Consider the following 21,622-nt stretch of genomic DNA (forward strand, 5'->3'; position numbering starts at 1 on the left):
ATATACTTTTATATATCTTAAGTAATAAAGTTCATAAAATATTATGATAGGTTAAGGTAATTATATTATCTGTATTACATATTTATTTAATAAAAAAATAACACTGTTAATAATAATAAGTAAAAGTTGTATTATTTTGTACTAATAATTATTATTATTCTATTAATAAAAATGTCAATATTAATATTTACTAAAAAATGATATTATGATAAAATGATAATTCTAATTATGATAACTTTAATATTTACGATACTTTTTAATATTAACTTTAAAATAATAATTTTATTTAAAATGATAATAATAATGATATTTTATAATAACAATGACATTTCATTTAAAATGATAATTTTTGTTAAAATAATAGTTTTACTACTAACGATTCATTTAATAATAGTAATGATAAAAATACTAAGAACGATAATTTTTATCTAAATCAATATCTTACAATATTTTAATTTCATCATGATACTCATACTCATTATTTCCTAGTCGATTCGTTTAATAGCTTTTAATCGTCTTTTATAGCACGTTCATGTTAATGATAATAATAGTAATCATAATAATTAGGTGTTACTAATATTAGTTTTTAATTATAATAGTACTAATGATAATAAATATTATGATAATATTAATGATAATACTTAATTATAACTTTAATGATAATAACGATAGTAATAATAATAAAAATAACAATTTTTACTGATAATACCTTTTATTGATAATGATAATAATAATAATAATAATAATAATAATAATAATAATAATAATAATAATAACAACTATAACGACGATAATAATAATCATTTTTAATAATAATATAAAAATTTCAATTGACTATAACTTCTAATCCGTTCATCGAAATAATTCGATATCTAAATGAAAAGTTCTTAATTTTTCGCTAGCTTTCCAACGACATGCATATCTTATACCTTATCTCAACCGCATATGTAACTAATTCAGGATTCAACATAACCTATCTAATGGCAATATCAAAAGTACAAGCATGCATAATCCTATATACTCGAGCACTAGTCAGGGATACACTATTAGTATGTAAAAATTAAATTATGAGTACCCACGTATCAATATTGAGATTCAATATTGCAGGAACGGTACGTAAACACAACGGAGATGATAAACACTAGATTGACCTCACGAGCATACCCATGAACTATACCCATAACCTCCATAGCTATAACCCATAATTTCCTTAGCTTTGCCCCGCTTGCATAACCCGTTTGAAATAACTCGCTCATGACCTCGTCGTAGTATTTTATATATAATACTAATAATATTATTTGATAACACTAATACTAATAATAATAAGATTAATATTAATAATCTTAATATTAATAGTAATAATAATATATATATATATATATATATATATATATATATATATATATATATATATATATATATATATATATTTATATATTATGATGCGGAGTATGAAAAATGAATCACAAAACTGAAGAAATCGATCGTTTTATAGGATGTGAACCTCACCTACCCCTCATGCGATCGCATGAGATTGTGAGGTGAGACTCATGCGATCGCATGAGCCTCTTTTACAGCTCATAATTGATCACAAAACTTGCCGACACTCATTTGATTAGTATAAAGAATTATATATATTATTTAATCTTTATAATTAATTATATATTATATTATATTTACATTCATGGTAAAAAAATAATTTTTACACAAATGACACGGACGTTGTCACTCGACTCATGTCTTGGTTCCGGTTTCTCAAACGACCTTTCGTACGCTTAGAAAACTAACACTTTTCGTTACGCGACGTGTACCTTTTACAAAAATTTGACTTAAACGTCGATGAAACATATTATAAGAAATGTAACATATATATTTGAGCGTTGTGGTCATTTGCTTCTATAAATCAGGGGCTCGCTGATATCAAAATATATTATTTTAAATCAGGATGTTTTATGACTAAGTTAAAATATACATATATATTTATATTTTCATTTCAAAATATAAGTTTGAACTATTTACTTAATATAATATATAGTTTTTCAAAACTAATTATATTTCAAAATTCGTTTTAACTTTCGTTTAGAAAATATTATAACACGTATCGTTTATACTTTAAAACTTAAATAGATACGATTCATTTTTGAACTAACGTTTTAAATATCAGTCGCATCACCAAGTGAGTGTTACTATCGTGTACTTAATTAATTTGAAAAACATATATTTAATGAACACGTTTTAATGTATGTTGCAAGTTATTCATATATCTAACAACTAATATTCCAACTTACGTTATTTAAACATATACATTAATAATCTAGTTCTATTATGTCGAAAAACGTTTTTACTTAAGAAAGTAAAATAATATATAAATCATAACAGGTTTCAAGTTATTAACTTACAGTTTATTCAAGAGTTGTAGGGTTAGGTCAAATGGATAAATGTACGTATGAAATCATCTTAACATGACAAATGGTTTTATCTTGCCGACGAACATTAACTCAATTATTTACTCTTCATGATAAAATATCATTAAAGCCTATTAATTAACCTATCAACAGTTACGAGAAAAATTATTGTAAAGCATGTATTGAAAATCAAACATGAGTCTCCACTAACTCTTGTCTAGTTCCCGTTAATTGACACTTTTGTTCTTACTTGTAATTCACTTTAACAATTATTCTGAATACCGTTAAAAAGAAAGGTTTCTTAAATCAAAGTGGACCTCTCAACAGAGACTCGTAATCATACAATGTATCTGATAAATCAATCATTTGATATTATCTTCTAATTCCGTCGATAAACATATTGAAACAAATACGTTCATGTAAAGTATTATACGTTTAATACTTTGTTAATATTTTCAAGTTATAATATATATATATATATATATGTATATATATATATATATATAATCATATCCATTTATATATTGGTTCGTGAATCGTCGAAACTTGGTCGAGGTTAATTGAATGTATGAACACAGTTTAAAATTCTTAACAAACTTTGCTTATTGTGTCGGAATAATGTAAAGATTAAAGTTTAAATTTGGTCAAAAATTTCTGGGTCGTCACAGTACCTACCCGTTAAAGAAATTTTGTCCCGAAATTTGACCGTGGTCGTCATGACTAACCATAAAAATGTTTTCATGACGAATATAGGTCGATAAATAGAGTTTTATCTTTATTGAGTAATATGGATAAAACAATTTGATTACGCGAAGAGTATTAGTGAAACTATCGCAAAAGAGTGAAAAGAGAAAGGTAAAGTTTCGTCATATCTTTGATGTAGATAGGATTGATTTCCAAGTTCAAGAGATTTGGAGAAAATCTTCGTAATATTCTTCGATAATTAAGGGAATTAGGATCTGCTTTAAATGCGATCAGCTGTTTTGATTTCTCTGTCGGATATTTTACTATAAATCCACCTCCTTCGTTTCCTTTTAACTCACACCTTCCATTATTTCTAACTCATACTTTAAAGCATTCATCAATATGCTCCATCCAGTTCTGCTTCTTGATATATTCCTAACCTTCATATCGGGCATTCTTCTTTTTCATCTACCGCCGGAAGAATCTATTTACTTCTACTATACACTTGATTTTATAGTGTTTTTAGTTCTCCCGTGTCTTTATATTACTATATGTATTGATTGATAATGCTAAAAACGAACATATATTTCATAGCATTATTCCTCAAGAAAGACAAGCTTTTAGTTGCAATTGTTCTATTTACAAGTGATATTCGTTTAAATAATAAAAGGTGAAGACAAAAGACAGATTCGACGAATTGAAGATGCAAACGACCAAAAAGCTCAAAAGAACAAAAGACAATCAAAGAGGTTCCAATTATTGATAAGAAACGTCTCGAAATTACAAGAGTACAAGATTCAGAACGCAAAGTACAAAATATAAAATTGTACGCAAGGACGTTCGAAAATCCGGAACCGGGACCAGAGTCAACTCTTAACGCTCGACGCAACGGACTAAAAATTACAAGTTAACTATGTATATAAATATAATATAATATATAATTAATTATATTAATTATATATATATTATATATATATTATAAACCGTCGGTAAACAAAGAGCCAAACTCCTCTGAGCTGTAAAAGTAACCTCCGCGACTCGCGGAGTTTGAAGGCCAAAAAGGCCGCGAGTCGCGGAGCCCCAAAATGAGAAACTGCCTATAAAGCCAACCGAATTCTGAGCATTTATCATCATCTTTTTCTTCCTCATTCATACGTAAAATTTATATTTATATTTATAATTTATATTTTAATTTTAATTATAATTCTAATAATAAGGGTATGTTAGCGAATGTTGTAAGGGTGTAAGTCGAAATTCTGTCCGTGTAACGCTACGCTATTTTTAATCATTGTAAGTTATGTTCAACCTTTTTATATTAATGTCTCGTAGCTAAGTTATTATTATGCTTATTTAAAACGAAGTAATCATGATGTTGGGCTAATTATTAAAATTGGGTAATTGGGCTTTGTACCATAATTGGGGTTTGGACAAAAGAACGACACTTGTGGAAATTAGATTATGGGCTATTAATGGGCTTTATATTTGTTTAACTAAATGAAAGTTTGTTAATGTTAATATAAAGATTTACAATTGGGCGTCCCTATAAATTACCATATACACTCGATCGGACACGATGGGCGGGGTATTTATATGTACGAATAATCGTTCATTTAACCGGACACGGGAATGGATTAATAGCCACTAGAATAATTAAAACAGGGGTGAAATTACATTCAAGGGTAATTGGTGTAATTGCTAACAAAGTAGTAAAACCTTGGTTTACACGCAGTTGATAACCTGGTGTATTCATTAAACAAAGTATTAAAACCTTGTTACAATTCGAATCCCCAATTAGTTGGAATATTTAACTTCGGGTATAAGGATAATTTGACGAGGACACTCGCACTTTATATTTATGACTGATGGACTGTTATGGACAAAAACCAGACGGACATATTAAATAATCCAGGACAAAGGACAATTAACCCATGGGCATAAAACTAAAATCAACACGTCAAACATCATGATTACGGAAGTTTAAATAAGCATAATTCTTTTATTTCATATTTAATTTCCTTTATTTTATATTTAATTGCACTTCTAATTATCGCACTTTTATTTATTGTTATTTAATTGCACTTTTAATTATCGTCCTTTTTAATTATCGCAAGTTTATTTTATCGCACTTTTATTATTCGCAATTTCATTATCGTTATTTATTTTACGCTTTAAATTAAGTCTTTTATTTATTTAATATTGTACATTAGGTTTTAACTGCGACTAAAGTTTTAAAATCGACAAACCGGTCATTAAACGGTAAAAAACCCCCTTTATAATAATAATATTACTTATATATATGTTTGTATTTTTATAAAAGTAAATTAATATAGCGTTGAGCTTTGTTTAAAAAAGATTCCCTGTGGAACGAACCGAACTTACTAAAAACTACACTACTGTACGATTAGGTACACTGCCTATAAGTGTTGTAGCAAGGTTTAAGTATATCCATTCTATAAATAAATAAATATCTTGTGTAAAATTGTATCGTATTTAATAGTTTTTCCTAGTAAAATATAAACTATTTCGTATACACCTCGCATAACATCAAGCATTTTTGGCGCCGCTGCCGGGGATCTCTCTTAAACGCCGGAAGCGCAACGCTAATATATAAAAAAAAAAAGAAAAAAACGCGTCGAAATTAAAAGCTGTCATCTGAATTTCTGAACCCCGCGACTCGCGGGGTTTTCTTTATAAATTACCGCGACTCGCGGAGGGTACCTGACACACGAACAGAAACCCTAATCCTGCATTTATTACGGTAATTATTAATTAATTATTATTAAACCCTAATTATTATTATTATTATAATTAATTTTATTTTAACTTTTACTTTTTATTTAATTTATGTATTTAGTATTAATTAGTTTTATTAAATTGTAAAATTAGTAGTTTTATAAAATAAATAATATAAAAATAATATTTTTATAAAAATTGTACTTTTTACAACTTTTTGTATATTTTTATATTTTGTTCCTTTTTAATCGTTGTAGCGTAATATTTGTATTTTTAGCTCATATTTAATTTTAAACTTAGTTTTGCCATAGTCATTTTTACTCCTAGATTTTTAGGCTTTGCCGTAGAATTCCTTAAGTGCTTTTTCTTTAGACTAAGATTTAGGTGCTTTAGAATTTTGCGACGCCTTTTTAAGTTTTAGTTTCTTTTTAAGTTATTTCCATTTGGGATTTAGTTTTTCCTGTAAGCTTTAATATTTTTAGACACCTTTTACTATGTATCAATTATCATTCCAATTAGTAATTTCAATTTGCGATTATAATTTTAAGTTAGTTGTAGTAATAAGGTTAGGTTAGTCAAGTATTTTTAAATTTTTATAAGTTTCTTTTATTTTTCCGTCACCTTTTATTTTTCAACCATTTTTCTTTTTCGACCTTTTTCGACGAACTCTTTTTCTCTCTTATTTCTCGCCATTCTAGTTTTTAGGACTTAGAATTTTTTCTACTTCTTCTCTAAATTTCTTAAAATTACGAAAATTTATTTTAAGTGGTTAAATTGATAGACATCAAAATTTTCTGGTTCGTAGTAATAGTTGGATTTGTACGTGGACCGGGTTATTGGAGCCAAACAGTACTCAATTATATTGAGACCAAACGAATCCTGCCCCTCTGCTGCATCTTTTGGCTATTCGAAACGTGGGCAAAATCAGAAAAGTCTATTAATTGGATAACTTATTATAATTTTTCTTTCCTTTTTAAAACTAATAGGATATTCAGTGAATGCACCGAGCAAGACGTTCACCACCTTTTGTACGTTCACCACCTGTAACTAGATCAAGACATTTAGCAAATATAACCGCCGTTGATTTTTCTTTAGAATCGTCATCCAGTCGACCAAGTACTTCAGTTCAAATTTCCGATAATCCATTTTTTGAACCCGACCTCACAATTGAGAATCCGGAGAATATTCAGGAACGGTTCGTAGATCCTGAACCACTAAACTTTCCCCCGGAACCACCAATCATTCAAACAGAGATTGTTGAGGAACGAACCATTAAATCAGAATCATCTAGTGATACCGATTCAACAAATTCAATTATGGAGAATTTGGAACCTTTAAGTATGGAAGACCGAATGAGAGCTAAACGCACTGGCCAAGGTCACGCAATTACTCATCCAGACATTAATGCGCCAGATTATGAAATCAAAGGACAAATTCTACACATGGTGACTAATCAATGCCAATTTAGTGGTGCGCCGAAGGAAGATCCAAATGAACATCTACGTACCTTTAATAGGATCTGCACACTATTTAAAATACGAGAAGTAGAGGATGAACAGATATATCTCATGTTATTTCCCTGGACTTTAAAGGGAGAAGCCAAAGATTGGTTGGAATCGTTACCTGAAGGGGCGATCGATACATGGGATGTTTTAGTTGACAAATTTCTTAAACAATTCTTTCCTGCATCTAAAGCCGTAAGACTTCAAGCAGAAATTGTTACGTTCACACAGAAGCCAAATGAAACTCTATATAAGGCGTGGACAAAATATGGAAAGTTGTTAAGAGGATGTCCGCAACATGGTTTAGACACCTGTCAAATAGTACAAATATTCTACCAAGGATGCGACATTACTACAAGAAAAGACATAGATATAGCAGCTGGTGGTTCTATTATGAAGAAAACCGAAACTGATGCTTACAAAATTATTGATAACACTGCTTCCCACTCACATGAGTGGCACCAAGAAAAAGATATCATTAGATCATCTAAAGCAGCTAGAGCCGATTCTAGCCATGACTTAGATTCCATTTCCGCAAAGATAGATGCTGTGGAAAGACGAATGAAAAAGATGACTAAGGATATTCACTCAATACGAATTAGTTGTGAGCAGTGTGGAGGACCACATTTGACAAAAGATTGTCTCAGTATTGAATTAACAATGGAACAAAGAGAGAATATTTCATACATAAACCAAAGGCCTGGAAATAATTATCAGAATAATTATCAACCGCCAAGACCAATTTACAATCAAAACCAGAATTATAACCGAAATATTCCATACAACAACCAACAAGGTCCTAGCAATCAACAAGTATCCAATAATACTTACAATCAGCAAAGACCTAATTTTCAAAACAAACCACCACAACAAACCGATGATAAAAAGCCGAATTTAGAAGATATGATGACGAAGCTAGTTGAAACTCAAACGCAGTTTTTCACATCTCAGAAACAAACCAATGAACAAAATGCTCAAGCATTTAGAAATCAACAAGCTTCTATTCAAAATCTGGAACAAGAAGTGAGTAACCTAGCAAGGTTAATAGGTGAAAGAAAACCGGGAAGTCTACCTAGTGATACAAATGCTAACCCCCGGAGTGAAACAGCTAAAGCTATTACCACAAGAAGTGGTACAACACTTAAACCACCTGAAATACCTGTAACTTCTGATGAAGCCATTCCTACTCAACAAGAATCACAACCTGATCAAGATAAGGAAAAAGAACCGGTAGTTGAAAAGGTTAATGAAGATAACACAGTTAAGGATAAACCTTATGTTAAACCATACCAACCACCACTTCCTTACCCGAGTAAAATGAAGAAAGAGAAACTTGAAGCCGAGCAATCCAAATTCTTGGATATGTTTAAACAGATAAATGTAAATCTTCCTTTCATTGATGTGATTTCAGGAATGCCTAGATATGCTAAATTCTTGAAAGATCTAATCTCAAATAGAAAGAAAATGGAAGAACTCTCGGCTGTTACTATGAATGCTAATTGTTCAGCAGTGTTGTTGAATAAGATACCAGAAAAATTATCTGATCCAGGAAGTTTCACAATTCCATGTTTTCTGGGTAGTCTTAGTTCAATAGAAGCATTGGCAGACTTAGGTGCTAGTATAAATCTAATGCCGTATTCACTATACACTAAACTAGACCTTGGAGAATTGAAACCAACAAGAATAAGCATACAACTAGCCGATAGATCAATAAAATATCCTAGAGGGATAATGGAGAACATGCTAGTTAAAGTTGGTACTTTAGTATTTCCAGTAGATTTTGTTGTTCTGGACATGGAAGAAGATTCTCAAGTTCCTCTCATATTAGGAAGACCATTCTTAAACACGGCTAAAGCAATGATAGACATGTTCGGTAAGAAACTGACCCTAAGTATAGAGGATGAGAGTGTTACCTTTTCAGTTGATAGAGCAATGCAACAACCACAATCTGCAGATGATACATGTTATTATATTCAAACTATAGATGCACATGCAGAATTATTAGAAGAATTTCCAGAATTACAAGGAACAGGAGAATGTTCTTTAGGAAAAGGTAATGAACCAATTAATGAAACTGAAATGTTAGCTACACTTATAGCTAATGGATATGAACCAACAACAGAAGAAATTCAAATGCTAAAAGAAGAAGACAGATATCGATACAAATCATCGATAGAAGAACCTCCGAAATTAGAGTTAAAGCCACTTCCAAACCATTTGGAATACGCTTATTTACATGGTGAATCTAAATTACCTGTAATAATATCGTCTTCTCTTACTGAAAATGAGAAATCACAACTCATTTCTGTGTTGAAAGCTCATAAACCAGCCATTGCATGGAAGATTCATGATATTAAAGGAATAAGTCCTTCGTATTGCACACATAAAATCCTTATGGAAGAAGGTCATAAAACGTATGTGCAACGCCAACGAAGACTAAATCCTAATATGCAAGATGTAGTTAAGAAAGAGATTATTAAACTGCTAGATGCAGGTTTAATTTATCCAATCTCTGATAGTCCATGGGTAAGCCCAGTTCAATGCGTACCTAAGAAGGGTGGCATGACTGTCATTACAAATGAGAAAAATGAGCTTATTCCTACTAGGACTGTAACAGGATGGCGTGTATGTATTGATTATAGAAAATTAAATGACGCCACCAGAAAAGATCACTTTCCCTTACCTTTCATAGATCAAATATTGGAAAGATTAGCCGGAAATAGCTACTATTGTTTTCTAGATGGATTTTCAGGATATTTTCAAATTCCAATAGCACCCGAAGACCAAGAGAAAACCACATTCACGTGCCCTTATGGTACTTTTGCTTACAAACGCATGCCATTTGGACTTTGTAACGCCCCTGCAACCTTTCAAAGGTGTATGATGGCGATTTTTCACGACATGATAGAAGAATGCATGGAAGTATTCATGGATGACTTTTCATTCTTCGGTGATACATTTAAATCATGTCTAGTTAATCTGGAACGAATGCTAATTAGATGCGAAAAATCAAATCTAGTACTTAATTGGGAGAAATGCCATTTCATGGTTAAAGAAGGCATCGTTCTTGGACATAAAATTTCAAAAGAAGGAATTGAAGTGGATAGAGCTAAAGTAAATGTAATTGCTAAACTTTCACATCCCACCAATGTTAGAGGAGTTAGGAGTTTTCTAGGGCATGCCGGTTTTTACCGACGTTTCATAAAAGATTTTTCTAAAATTGCCACTCCTATGAATAAACTCCTAGAAAAGGATGCTCCATTCATCTTTTCAGATGAGTGTATCAAATCTTTTAATATTCTTAAAGAAAAACTTACTAATGCGCCGATCATGATAACACCAAATTGGAATCTACCATTTGAACTAATGTGCGATGCAAGTGATTTTGCAATGGGAGCCGTTTTAGGACAAAGGATTGAAAAACGATTTCAACCTATATATTATGCTAGTAAGACGTTACAAGGAGCACAAACGAACTATACAACTACTGAAAAAGAACTCCTTGCTATTGTCTTTGCTTTTGACAAATTTCGATCATATCTCGTTCTAGCAAAAACGGTGGTCTATACCGACCATTCTGCTCTTAGATACCTATTTTCGAAACAAGATGCCAAACCACGATTAATTCGTTGGATCTTACTCTTACAAGAGTTTGATATTGAAATCCGAGACAAAAAGGGAGCAGAAAATCTCGCCGCTGATCATCTTTCTCGTCTTGAAAATCCTGAGTTAGAAGTTCTAAATGAATCGGCCATACAAGACAACTTTCCTGATGAATATCTATTGAAGATAAATTATAATGAAATCCCATGGTTTGCAGACTATGCAAACTATTTAGTATGTGGATTCCTTGAAAAAGGATTATCGTACCAAAGACGAAAGAAATTCTTCAGTGATATAAAACACTATTTCTGGGAAGATCCACATCTGTTTAAAAGTTGTCCCGATGGAATAATACGCCGATGTGTATTTGGAGATGAAGCTAGTAAAATATTAAACCATTGTCACACAGGACCAACAGGAGGGCATTATGGGCCTCAACTAACAGCAAGAAAAGTTTATGAAGCTGGATTCTATTGGCCTACAATTTATAAAGACGCACACTTTCTTTGCAAATCCTGTGATGCTTGTCAAAGGGCCGGAAAAATAAGTCAACGTGATGAAATGCCACAAAATGTCATCCAAGTATGTGAAGTATTTGACATCTGGGGTATTGACTTTATGGGTCCATTTCCAAAATCTCATAATAATCTATATATACTCGTAGCCATTGATTATGTATCTAAATGGGCGGAAGCACAAGCTCTCCCAACTAACGATGCACGAGTCGTAGTCAACTTTTTAAAACGTCTTTTTGCAAGGTTTGGAACACCGAAAGCTTTAATAAGTGATCGGGGTACTCATTTCTGTAATAATCAACTTAAGAAAGTTCTTAAAAGATATGGAGTAACTCATAAAATCTCCACCGCATATCATCCACAAACAAGTGGACAAGTTGAAAATACCAACCGAGCTTTAAAACGTATTCTAGAGAAAACCGTAGGATCAAATCCAAAGGAATGGTCCATTAAATTGGAGGATGCACTCTGGGCTTTTAGAACAGCCTACAAAACTCCAATTGGAACCACACCTTTTAGACTTGTTTATGGAAAAGCATGTCATCTTCCAGTAGAAATTGAACACAAAGCATTTTGGGCTTTGAAAACATGTAATCTTGATTTACATGAAGCTGGACGTCTACGATTAAGTCAACTAAACGAATTAGAAGAATTAAGACATGAAGCATACGAAAATTCGTTAATCTATAAAGAAAGAACGAAGAAATGGCATGATAAAAGAATCAGAAGTTCAAAAGAATTTAAAGAAGGAGACAGAGTTCTTCTTTTCAATTCACGATTCAAGCTATTTCCTGGAAAATTGAAATCAAGATGGTCTGGACCATTCATAGTCAAAAGAGTTTTCCCATACGGAACGATAGAATTAATAAATTCAAATGGGATTGAATTTAAAGTTAATGGTCACAGAGTTAAACATTACATACATGGTCCGATGGAAGTCGACAACGAAGTTAATCACAATTTCGACACCACAGCTAACTAAGTGTGGGGAGAATCAAGTCTTTAAAGGATAATATGTATTTCTGTTAGAGTTAGATTGTCTGTTTTCGTGTAGTTCTCGAAAATGGAACTCGAATGGTCTTTCCCTAGCAGACCCTAAAGAACTAGTCTTCTCCCCCCATTCTGAATTTTTATTTTTTTAGGTTTTTACAAAATGAAGACTGCCTGTAAACTAAACCATGGTCTAATGCTACACGCTTTGATCACTAAAAGAAATAATGACATACTACCGAGTGAATTAGTATCAGTAATCAGAGAAAGAATGGACGGAGTTAGAAAAGAATCCAGATGCGAAGATAATAAGTTACAATTTGGTAAAGGAAAATCAAAATCCGCAGCGAAAAGAAGAGCACGACACCTAGAAAGATGTCACAAATGCGGAAAATGGTCACATGGAGGTAAATGTTCAAATAATCAAACCTATTCAAATACCGAATTTGTTACTTTATGCAGAGACGGACCGTTCATATGTTTAGAAGAAAAGACACTGAATGCTCGAGGTTACGCCTATGTAGCCATGGAAAACCAATTAAACTGACTATCTTATGAATGGGATAGATCATATAACTAAGAAATCTATTTCACAGGTATGTCTGTACAGTTTTTATTTTTATTTTTAACCTTTTGATAATAAACGCTAATTTGTTCGCTAAAAAGTATTAAATTGGTATTGAATAAAATTAGGTTTGGCGACCGAAATTATTGATATCATTCAAAAATTTATTACATCACTGCGAAATTTAACGTTTATTCTTAAGGTATAAATATCTTTAATCAATCAACTCAAAATATTTCAAAAATTCGTCATGAGTTAAATTAGGTTTTGGAACCGAAATTACTTTACCGAAAAGAGGGGCGCATATTTTTGATAATATTTGATTGATTAAAGTGGGATAAAAAGACAAAAAGATTTTTAAATTTATTTTTACCATGTTTTTAAAATTAATATTTAAATCTTAAATTAATATTGTAAACTTTGTAAAAACAATATATTTAAAATTCTAAATATTTGAAAAATTAATATAAATTTGATAGGAATATATGAATTTTTAAATTAAGTTTGGTGTGAATTTTTAATTTTTAAAATATGAATTTTTAATTTTATGCATTTCAAATTTTAAGTTTGGTGTGAAATTTTAATATTAATTTTGAATTTTATATTTAAGTTGTGTGAATTTAAAAACAAAAATTTACTTTATCTCATTAAGTTAAAAATATGATTTTTAAAATTCGTCGTAAGTTGAAGACTAGGTCTTTGAACCGAAATTGCTTTACCCGAGGGAGGGACGAGAACTTTTATTATCATTATTTTTAATCTCATTGAATTAAAGTATTCCAAAAACAAAAAAAAAAAACCAAAAATCTTAGCTTTTAAAACAATCGCTACAAAAAGACAAATTTTAAAATTTTGTCGAAGGACGGACTAGGACATCAATCCGAAACGACCTCGTCCTAAATAACAAGGGAAACAAAATTTTAAAATTAAGTACTTAATTGTTTTATAAGTTATTGATTTAAAAAAAAAAAAAAAAATACCAAACTCCGCGAGTCGCGGAGTTTGGAGCTTTAATCTCCGCGACTCGCGGAGGGACCAAAAATCAGAAAAAAAAATAAGAGCTGCAACAGCTCAGTTTCACACTCCACAAAACAGAAAACAGCTGCGAAAAAAAAAAAACCCCGAAAAACCACCCAAAAATCACAATTTTTAACCGTTAATCACCAAATTTTTTACTAAAATCATGTTGAGAAGGATGCTATCTAAGAATTACTCAAGAAAAACGGTAAATTTCTACACCTAAACACCATTTAATTCGAAATTTGGTGTTCTTGAGCAATTTTTTCCCCAATTTGATTTTGATGCTTTTTAGTGTAATTATGCTTAAATTGTTTATGTATTATGCTTGTATAACCTAGATTGATGCTGTTTAACATGATTAGAAGCCTTAAACTTCAAATTTTGAATAATCTAGGGTTTGTGTTCTTGAGCAAATTGGGGCTTTTTGATATAAACAGGTTATGGCCGATTTTTGTCACGAATTGTTGCTAAATTAAGTAGTGTAACATGTTTAGGTAGTTAAATGATCCAAACTTTGAGCCTAAACATGATTTTGAGAATTAAAGTGGACTTTTTCAAGTCTAAAATCCATGAACTTGATTTTTGAAAGATAATGCCATTTGAGACTTGTTTAATTGCTAGTAATGATTATTTTGACATGTTATTTGAGTTGAATGTTTATGAACTTGGCGAACATTTTCGTATATGCTTATTTGAAAAAGTGTAGATTTGATAAAAATGTGAAAATGAGCTTAAGTTTGATATAAATTGATAATGTCATTGTAATTATTTTGATTGATGATTTTGCTGACACTAATGCATATTTGGATGCACAAAAATTGTGTTTGATGTGTTTTGCAGAATGAAAGGGGTGAATCTTCATCCCAAGCCTGCAATGCTCCTGCTGAGAATTTGGAACAAAAGGAGGTGGATAACTACTACAAGCAGGATATACCTCATCCAGTCATGACCTTTTCCGATATGCACTTGGAAGAGTTGCACCCGAACCTGAGATTTGACAGACTTTGGATAGATTATCCAAAATATCAAAGGGGTTTGCATACTCTTCATTCTAAGGTTGTTGAGGTACCGAGGGTCATAGAATGGGGACCCTTAGAAGCTGTAGAATTGGCCGGGCCAATTAGGGAATTACTTGTACAGAGGTATGGTAATTCTTCTTTTAATGATTGGGTATGTTTATTCACCATACGTAGACCTGTATATAAAGTATGGTGTGAAGAATTGTTATGTAGTATAGAGTTGAATGATCGGGTAGCTAGTTTAACCGATCGTTCTTTTATTAGATTTTTGTTAGGCGGTTCGATGCGCCACATGTCTTTACTAGACATGGCTCAGGCTTTACGTATATATACGCCTGAGGAGTTAGCGTCTGCCGATTGTAGAGGATTGATACTAAACGGTAGAAAGATAGATGAAAATTTTGATACACACGGTGTGTGGAGTCAAATGACAAGCCATCACCGTTTCAAAGGGGGAAATTACTCTTATTTGGATATAGATAGAGCCGAATTAAGAGTGATACATAGGTTTTTAGCTAATTCGATTACACAAAGGGGTAAAAACAAAGAAAAGGTAAATGAACAAGATTTGTTTTACCATATGTGTATTCGAGACCCACAAAGCGCTGTAAGTATACCATATTGTGTGGGTTATTATTTATCAGCTATGGTTCGGGGGATGCGACCACATAGCATAATAGGAGGTGGTATTTTTATTACTTTGATTGGTGAATATCTCGGTGTGGATATAAGTCGGGGGGATTATTACTAGAAGAGCCGGAACCCCGCGATACTATAGGTTTAAATGTATACCATGGTGCGAAAGTTTTGAAGAGGCGAAATAACGCCGCAGTACGATACCATGGTAGACATCCATAGGTGGAGAGAAACCAGCAGCAAGGTAATGTAGGAGGGGGGAATGAGATGCAAGAAATGCATAGGTTTATAGCTTCTCAGGAATACGAAAATGCTAGACAGAGAGCATTTGAAGATTGGCAAGTTCATCAGAACCAAATCATAGCTCATTGCCAACATATAGGTAGAAACTATATTCCTACACCGAAACCCATCTTCCCTCCTTGGTCTATAGAGATGCAGCCACCATATCCTACGTATGACCCTGCCGAAGCATTCTATAGCACCTATGGTTATGCCTGGAACCCCTATTGGTACCAATATCATCCTTAGTTTACTTATTATTTTTTATTTATTTTGTAATTTGTAATTATTGATACGTTTAATACTTTTGTTAATATTGTAATCATTTTTATAATTATCTAACTTTTATTCTTAGATTTTAATAATTTTTGAATGTGGGGTAATATACCAAACTTCAAAAATATGTATATATGTTTGCAGTTTATCTTATGTACACAATAGGGTAAAACAATGCATTTTCAAAGACTGGCATTAAGTTCAGCAAAAGCAACTAATTTTGACGACAAGATGCAAAATATATGTGAAATAACAACAAGACGGAATGAACAAATGATGTGCACCATTTATCATTCAGCAAACAAACGCCAATATATTTGGAAACTTTGGTAAAATTTAATCATTTTCACACAAATCATCCTCAATAATTTAAATTGTTACTGATTTCTTGCAAATGAGGGCATTGCAAGATCTTAAGTGTGGGAAGGGGTTAAATTCTTTCAGATTTTAAAATTTTTATTTTATACACTTGGTTACCATTAAAAATACTAGTAAAGCAGTAGTTGTATTAGAATCTAGTGCTCTCTGATAATAAAGAACAGCCCTAGTCTTATATACTGACTACCCAATTCTAGTAAAATTTTTCAAAATTTTCAATTAAATGAACTCAAAATCATGTTTATACATATTTATGAACGATAAAACTAGGTTTTAACACCGAAATTATTGTTACCTCGGAAAGAACATAAATTGAGAAACAAACTAAAATGTTAAAATTCATTTAAAATGGAATAGAGGACGATAAAAAGGAAAATAAAAGCCAAGTGTGGGAAAATTTACCAAGTTATCTTAAACATATGTCACATATATCTGTAACAAATAACTAAAAATACTTTTGCTTTGGACTAAACTAAACTGTTTTACCCGATGAAAGAAAATAAGAGATGGATCTACACGATGAATCAATTCCATCATTAAAAGGAAGTAAAGTCTTCCGAAAAAGAAACGCGCTTCTTGATTTAGGTCATGAAGTTGTCGTCCAGACCAGCTGTAGGTTGACGAAAAATCTAGAAAAGTCATCACTAAAATCAGCAGGAAATCCACGGACCTCAGCATTAAACAGGGTCGCCAAGTGGTCAGATTTATCCTAACCATGAGAAGGATTTATCTCGTACAATGAGGGGGCACCATGCAAATTAGCTGGATAAGACTAATGAATCAGATCCCCAGAAAGGATAATCTCCTTAAAGATTAAAAACCAGCTTTTAAGACTGATATTACTCAATCCTAGAGATTGACCTTAAAGATTGAGAATTCAAACTCATGGAATTCAATGATATCTAAACTCGAGCTTGAACGAGAAAATATTTTGATCAAAATTATAAACCGATTTGTTTTCTGAAAACCCTATTTTCAATGCGTTCATTACCATTGAACGTAAAATCCTAGGAATTCACCTGGAATTCATTAGGTCACCTGAACTAAATCGGGTGTCAACCGTAAGAACGGTGGATGCATAGCATGGTCAAAGACAGGACCTTGTGCCAGATCGAAAAAATTATAAGGGTGAGCTTTACTATTGCTCCTACCAAGGATAGTAATTGCGTCCGACACGTTATAGACCATAATTAAAAGCATGTCAGGGGACATTGCCTTAACAGTTGCTTGTTCAACGCTTTCCTTTACAACCGGACGGTAGTTTATCGAAAGGTAATATACGGGACAAGTAAACTGGACGTGTTGCTTTCCAAATACAAGGTTAGCAAGTGGGTGACACAAAACCGCAAGTTTTGAGCTAAAATTTTCAAATCTGAAACCCACCTAACTCACAAAAATATTTTGCAAACACCGGTAAAGGGTTATTCCGGAAAACCTATCTAGGGTAAAAACTAGATTTAATTTTCAAAAGATCAAATGTTTTCATAAAGATCCAATTTCCTTAATGGATCTAAATTTTTATAGTCATGTGGGACTGTAAACCATATCGTTACTACCATTGTTTATACCGCCATATAGAAATCACTGATGTACAAAGTGTGAAGAATAAAGAAGTGATTCTAGTATTTCAAGACGATATTGCTTGAGGACAAGCAACGCTCAAGTGTGGGAATATTTGATAATGCTAAAAACGAACATATATTTCATAGCATTATTCCTCAAGAAAGACAAGCTTTTAGTTGCAATTGTTCTATTTACAAGTGATATTCGTTTAAATAATAAAAGGTGAAGACAAAAGACAGATTCGACGAATTGAAGACGCAAACGACCAAAAAGCTCAAAAGAACAAAAGACAATCAAAGAGGTTCCAATTATTGATAAGAAACGTCTCGAAATTACAAGAGTACAAGATTCAGAACGCAAAGTACAAAATATAAAATTGTACGCAAGGACGTTCGAAAATCCGGAACCGGGACCAGAGTCAACTCTTAACGCTCGACGCAACGGACTAAAAATTACAAGTTAACTATGTATATAAATATAATATAATATATAATTAATTATATTAATTATATATATATTATATATATATTATAAACCGTCGGTAAACAAAGAGCCAAACTCCTCTGAGCTGTAAAAGTAACCTCCACGACTCGCGGAGTTTGAAGGCCAAAAAGGCCGCGAGTCGCGGAGCCCCAAAATGAGAAACTGCCTATAAAGCCAACCGAATTCTGAGCATTTATCATCATCTTTTTCTTCCTCATTCATACGTAAAATTTATATTTATATTTATAATTTATATTTTAATTTTAATTATAATTCTAATAATAAGGGTATGTTAGCGAATGTTGTAAGGGTGTAAGTCGAAATTCTGTCCGTGTAACGCTACGCTATTTTTAATCATTGTAAGTTATGTTCAACCTTTTTATATTAATGTCTCGTAGCTAAGTTATTATTATGCTTATTTAAAACGAAGTAATCATGATGTTGGGCTAATTATTAAAATTGGGTAATTGGGCTTTGTACCATAATTGGGGTTTGGACAAAAGAACGACACTTGTGGAAATTAGATTATGGGCTATTAATGGGCTTTATATTTGTTTAACTAAATGAAAGTTTGTTAATGTTAATATAAAGATTTACAATTGGGCGTCCCTATAAATTACCATATACACTCGATCGGACACGATGGGCGGGGTATTTATATGTACGAATAATCGTTCATTTAACCGGATACGGGAATGGATTAATAGCCACTAGAATAATTAAAACAGGGGTGAAATTACATTCAAGGGTAATTGGTGTAATTGCTAACAAAGTAGTAAAACCTTGGTTTACACGCAGTTGATAACCTGGTGTATTCATTAAACAAAGTATTAAAACCTTGTTACAATTCGAATCCCCAATTAGTTGGAATATTTAACTTCGGGTATAAGGATAATTTGACGAGGACACTCGCACTTTATATTTATGACTGATGGACTGTTATGGACAAAAACCAGACGGACATATTAAATAATCCAGGACAAAGGACAATTAACCCATGGGCATAAAACTAAAATCAACACGTCAAACATCATGATTACGGAAGTTTAAATAAGCATAATTCTTTTATTTCATATTTAATTTCCTTTATTTTATATTTAATTGCACTTCTAATTATCGCACTTTTATTTATTGTTATTTAATTGCACTTTTAATTATCGTCCTTTTTAATTATCGCAAGTTTATTTTATCGCACTTTTATTATTCGCAATTTCATTATCGTTATTTATTTTACGCTTTAAATTAAGTCTTTTATTTATTTAATATTGTACATTAGGTTTTAACTGCGACTAAAGTTTTAAAATCGACAAACCGGTCATTAAACGGTAAAAACCCCCCTTTATAATAATAATATTACTTATATATATGTTTGTATTTTTATAAAAGTAAATTAATATAGCGTTGAGCTTTGTTTAAAAAAGATTCCCTGTGGAACGAACCGGACTTACTAAAAACTACACTACTGTACGATTAGGTACACTGCCTATAAGTGTTGTAGCAAGGTTTAAGTATATCCATTCTATAAATAAATAAATATCTTGTGTAAAATTGTATCGTATTTAATAGTTTTTCCTAGTAAAATATAAACTATTTCGTATACACCTCGCATAACATCATTGATATATACGGTTCATAATTTATGTGTGGTTGTTGGGTTTTATATCTTCTCTTATATTTCGATGTCCCTGCTTCTGTCTCCCATAATCATTATCATCTCCAGTTAATGCTTTCTTTTATTTGCTACGATTTATACCCCAATTTCTGTTTTGGAGCTTTGTCCTTTCGTTTCTTCTTCTTGTGAGTAAGTACCGCTTATAATGGTCCATAATTCGCAGATATGAATTTTGGAATGAACATTGTCAATGTTCTAAGAAGGAAATTGTAATGGCACGATCTTGACTTGTCCAATTACTAGAATATCTCAGAAAAGACCGAATCATTAAGAATTATTTTCTTGATATTTTAGAGGTTAAATAGAATAACAGAGTCGTGTAACATGGTACATGATGACGTTATTATCTGTGAATCATCACGTTCCATTTAGAAACTCAGCATGAATTACTGTAATATAATCACGTTGATCAAGTGTCATTATATTATACTAACTCATGCTTCAGTTCCCAATACTACTTCAAAATATTCCTATTTTAAACTCGAATATTTCAGAATTTAAAAACTAAAATAGTTTCTTTTATGATGTAATACAGATAGCGCGAAGAGGTAAATGATTTCAGATAAGAATAATTATGGAATTATCTTCAAAAATATGGAGGATATTTATAATGAAAGATTTATAATGAAAGATACGATGATATCTTAGAATTTTTAATATCAGAGGATGATGAAGAGTATTGTCCGCAAGGGTTTAGAGTCAGGAGCAAGGTATTCGTTAACGACTTCAGCAGATACTGAATCATTTAGATTCTTTGAAGGTAGGTTCAGTCTTTGTGATTTGTCTACAGCCTTCTTCATACTTTGCTCAATCCGTTTCCCAGTTCCAAAACTTCTCTTTTTCTGAGCTTGCCAATACACTATCCTTTATCATCAAACTTTTGACTATTACGGTTGTCTACAGTTTCTGCTGCTTCATTCAGCTTTTCGAGGACTAGTTCGCAGTTTAGGGTGTTTTTCAGAAACTTCACATTCAAAGTATGTATGTCCAGGAGATAGACGTTATATATACACATATAACTGTTGGCATAGACATGTTGCGAGATTTCAAAGTACTGAATGCTAATTCTCGCTGATTCGTATGGTAATTCTCATTACAAGATGCAGATGAGTAAATGATAGGGTTTTAATGAATATAATGATTCTTCGAAAAGTCAGAGATCAATGAAGTTATTGATAAGTTTACTGCTAGTATGGTATAATATAGACGGTTCCCCGGTATCGACGATGAAAGGCAACTTATATATCAAGGTTATAATAAGGCTTATTCGAATGAAAAGTCGAAATTGATTTGTTG

Source organism: Rutidosis leptorrhynchoides, chromosome 3 (genome assembly GCF_046630445.1).
Source record: "Rutidosis leptorrhynchoides isolate AG116_Rl617_1_P2 chromosome 3, CSIRO_AGI_Rlap_v1, whole genome shotgun sequence".
Taxonomy (NCBI): domain Eukaryota; kingdom Viridiplantae; phylum Streptophyta; class Magnoliopsida; order Asterales; family Asteraceae; genus Rutidosis; species Rutidosis leptorrhynchoides.